The sequence below is a fragment of the Lactuca virosa genome, chromosome 7 (genome assembly GCF_052849685.1).
Source record: "Lactuca virosa cultivar CGN04683 chromosome 7, Lactuca_virosa_CGN04683_v6, whole genome shotgun sequence".
Lineage (NCBI taxonomy): Eukaryota > Viridiplantae > Streptophyta > Magnoliopsida > Asterales > Asteraceae > Lactuca > Lactuca virosa.
Window position 1 is genome coordinate 76,989,293 of NC_136432.1, and position 4,777 is coordinate 76,994,069.

At 36.8% G+C, this 4,777-nt stretch overlaps 1 pseudogene; it reads right to left on the bottom strand.

Annotated features, from left to right (window-relative positions):
- Positions 1-2,787: 2,787 nt before the first annotated feature.
- Positions 2,788-4,337, bottom strand: LOC145126810 (F-box/LRR-repeat protein At4g29420 pseudogene; annotated as a pseudogene).
- Positions 4,338-4,777: the final 440 nt, after the last annotated feature.

The window sequence follows — 4,777 nt, forward strand, 5'->3', positions numbered from 1 at the left end:
TAAGATCTCATGAAGTGAGGTTCGCTGCAGCCCAAGCCCACGAAGTTTTAGGGTTTCCCACATATTTAAGCCCCCTTAACTCGGTTTTAAGGTTCATTTCTCAGCCTCCACCTTCCCCTAACTCAGTAAAGCCCTAACCCTAGCCTTTCTTTGTGTTTCTTAAGCTTTTGGTGGAGTTTTGATGGTTTGAAGAGGAGGAGATCACGATGGAAGCATAGTTGCAATTTAGATGCCTCATTTGCAACCTTTAGCTACACTTTTAGACCAATGTGAGTAATCAAGATCCAAGCTTTATGTTTCCTTGTTGATAGATCTAAGTTTTTATGCATATTTATCCAAGATCTTAAGAGTTGGAGTATTGGGACTCCATAAAGTTGGCAACTTTATGGGTCCTTAGGGTCCCTCGATGCTTATATGTCATGGATCTGAAGTTTGGATGATGTTGGAGTTCATGCATGAGAATTGATCCTCCTTTTCTCCATAAATGACCCATTTTGAGCTTGTGTCTTGTATTGGACATACAAGGCCTTAAAGCATCGATTTTTATGACCCTAGGAGTGTTAGGAAGCCTCCTGGAAAAGATGGATTAACATCTTAACGGATTAAGTGTGACATGTCATGAGGGTTGCAGCCTCGATTATTTTGTCCTATAGCGGCCCACGATGTAGGCCATAGATGGTCACATCGTGAGGGCCTGCTGACCGTTGACTTTTGACCAAGTGTGACCAAAAGTATTTTGGGTATTTTGGATGGTGTTTGAGATGTGGTACTAGGCATGGTTTCGGGCCAAGTAAGGAAAAGGGTAGAATGGTCTTTTACCCTTTATGAAGTTGGATTATAGATTGGGCCTTGTATTTTGGATTATCTGAATAATTATTGATTATGATTGTATTTGTTAGTTGGCGTGAGGTTATCCGGTTCAGCAACCCGGACATGCATTTGAGTATCAACGAATTGAGGTGAGTTTTCCTCACTCTACTTTCGGGTCGAAGGCACCAAGTCCGACCCTTTAGATTGTTATCCTGGTTTATCGTATGTTGGTATGCTGTAGTGATTTGTTAGATCTGTATCCTGGTATATAGGATGGTGCTATGCTTAGTGATATGTAAGATTTTTCAGATTGTCTGTTGACTGGTTATATGTTGGTTGGTGGTTGAGGTTACTGCTACGTGCATGAGGCAACAAACCAGAGGCATTCCAACCTGATGGTTGATTGGGCTGGAGGGTATTCCATCCCGAGGATGATTAGACCCGTTGTATATTGGCATTCCAATCCGATGGTTGATTCAGCCTAGGGTATTCCAACCCGGTGGTTAATTGGACCCGATATGATAGTATTGTATGTGGTGAGACTGGACTGCTTTGTGCATCAGTCAATAGGCCTGGGGTATTCCAACCTGATGGTTGATTGGGCCCGACATGTTTGGTATTCCAACTTAATGGTTAATTGGACCAAATTGTTTATGACGCGAGGGTATTCCATCATGAGGATGACTGGGCCCATCGTAGACATGCCTGGTATTCCAGCCCGAGGTTGATTGGGCCAAGCATGAGTATTTAAGCATGCTAGTGTATATGTTATATGTTTGAGCGGTGGTTTTTTGGGGGAACTCACTAAGCTTCCTGCTTACAGTTTTGGTTTATGGTTTCATGTACTTCAGTGGACCGTGGCAAGGCGATGGCGAGACCGTACATATCCTTGGTTTTTAACTGATTTTAAATAGTGTTTTGAGAACAATGGTTTTGTAACACTTCTAGTAGTAAAATGGTTGTTTTGAAAAGTTTTAAATTTTTTGAATTTTTGGGATGTCACAGATTCGCATATATGAAGTTAGTATGTTGAAGATATGATTGCCTATAAAGTAATTTGTGATTACAAATTCACCATAAATTTTTTTATAGGTTTTAACATAAGGCAATTCATTTAGATTCTAAAAAATCAAGATGAAAATGGAAGAAAGAAAAAACTGGAATCGAAGATAAAGCATTGACCGCAATGTGAAGAAACCTTATATATGGAAAAACATAGTGACAAAGATAATAAACTAATACAATCCGCATACGCGCATAGGCATCCAAATATGAATACGTAATCTATGCTAATAAATAAAGACCTTTTTGCCATATGTCACATTCTTATTCATTTTGCCACATGTAATTTTGTGGTTATTTTAAATTAATTTATATTCCACATGTCATTTTATGGTTTTTTCAATTTATTAAACTTCACATAATATTAAAATGTAATAATAAATGCATATCAATTTCATTAATGAACTTTCTTTCTAATTTTAAAATTATTAAATTAAAGCTTCATTAATTTCCTTAATTTATTTATCTAAATTATCTGTTTAAATTTAAAAGAGAAAAAACACTTTAATTTTTTATTCAATATTTTTCTCACTTTTATTATAAATTTAAACTTCTCAAATATTTAGAATTTTATATTTAAATTTTCTTTTAAATATACCCATGTAATAAACACGTCTCAAACTTAGCACCATAAATATATGAATATGTAATACCATAACAACCAAGAGTATTCCAAAAGATACAACCATAAAAACTTTAACTAAGAAGCACTTCAACTATTAGAAAACTCACTTAATTATGGGTCCTGCTGAAGCTACTTCACTTCAACTCTTCATCGATCATGTCTTCCAATTGATCATTGATCCTATCTTTATTCTTTAGTCAATCCTTCCTTCAAAATTATTTCCCTGGCCTAAACACCCTTCTACAAATCTTTTTGTTTTCTTTTTTTTCTTTTGATCATATGGAATCTTATCATTCCTCCTCAAGAGTTTTAAGTAATTGCTCTTCAGGGATCCAAGAATCTTCCCTTCCTTCCTCCCAAATCCCCCATCCCCACTTCAGATCAGGCCACTGAGCCATGCACTTAGTGATGCAATGTTTTGATACATTAGAAGCAACACCACGGTGGATGAGTAAAGAGATTTCTACACAGTTGAAGCATTCTTCTAACACGCGATCAACCAAGGCGAAAGTCATCAAAGGATCAACCACTGACAAATACCCACAAAATCTTTTCACGCCTTTAAGCCCAATGTCGCCACACCACACCTCAAATTCTGACCAAACCCTTGGTTTAAAACACAAAGAAGTTATGTTCAGGAAAGTAGCGAATAAAACCTCTAGGGTAAATTTGGAATTTCCACCTGCTCTTATATCTAAGGTCAGCGTTTCTACGATTTTCATACGATGAAACTTACGAATTAAGGAGCGAATGTTTGAACACTCGAGTTGTACAGTTTTCAAGTTCTGAAATTTTTTGACTGCAAACGCGTTCAAGTGATCAAGTGAAAGATGCAAGTTGTAGCACAAAGGAGCTTCAATATAAAGGGCAGCGGGACTTCTACACTCGAGTCTGAGTGTGATGAGATTGGGTGTGATTATACATATATATGATGGTGAATCTGTTACAGTCCAATGGCAGGTTTTCAGGTTGAGGAGGTGGATCATGGGCATTTTGAGACCTCTAACATCTATCAAGTTCAGAACTTGAAGATTTGGGAAACATGTATTTAAATCGGTTAGATTTTTGTCATCTAATCTTATGAGTTCAAGTGTTAAACTTGTTAGCATTGGCATGGCGTTCATGTTTTGTACAGATAGCCATGCGTTCTTCAGCTCTAATTCAATAAGATTTTGACCTGCAACAACAAAAACAACCGAGTTAAAGCATCAAGACCTCAATATGATTAAATATCATTTATTACCAATAAATATCGGTCATTAATAAACCCTAATAAAGGATAGTTGACCACAAATGATAATTAAAAAAAAAAAAAATCAGTTGATATGAACCAGAATAATTAATATCGATCCTGGCAAGACCATTTCATTTTCCGTAAACAATTTCCATAATTTAACAATAGAGCTACAGAACATAAAAATGGAGGATTTCAGCATATAACCAACTTATAGTGCGCAGAGATCAGTGACAAAACTTCTGATGGACGCCTACTCGACTGAATCCAAAAATCTGATAGTGAAAGCAATTTCAAAGCTCCGGAAACCCTAGGGAGCCACTCCTTAAGGAAGCCCCCATCGGTGATGTGCAGATCATCGCCATCATCTTCAAAGTCAGCGTTCAACACAACTGGGGGTGGATTCTCGACGCCAATACGCACAGATTCCAGTGCACTTAAGTTTGATACAAGATTCAGAAAAACTCTCTTGAGAGAGGGAGTAAATCGGGAAGAACTTGAAGAACTCGAAACTCTGGACCTTGATTCCAGGTACCATTTCAATCGCCACTGAAGGTCTATTGACTGAAGGCCTGGAAATACAGAATTGAAAGTCTTACTCGCCATACGGCAGCAAGCTACCGATGCCGAGTCGTCGAGTCGACTCAGTATCTCGAGCGCTAGAGATTCAGGAAGGTTTGAAAGATCTACAAATGAAAATTGACTACTTGATGAGTTGATGATAGAGATATTTATGCCTGATTAATTTACACTTTACCCCTTTATAGTTTGAGTATTGTTTATTATTGGTCCTTACACATTAGCATTTATAAAAAAATAACTTCAATTTAAATTTTGTGATTTTCATTCCGGTGATTTGTGCTAAGATTTAGCATTAGCAGAGAAAATGCAGTACAAAAGTCAGCAATATAAAATATTGTGATGTCTCCTCTACAAAGCACTTTAAGTTTCCTAATTGTTTTTCGAAGTTACTGTAATAAACAATTCTATGATACAGAAAAAATTCATAAAAGTATTTCATATCAAAGAAATTTGTTATCATCTTT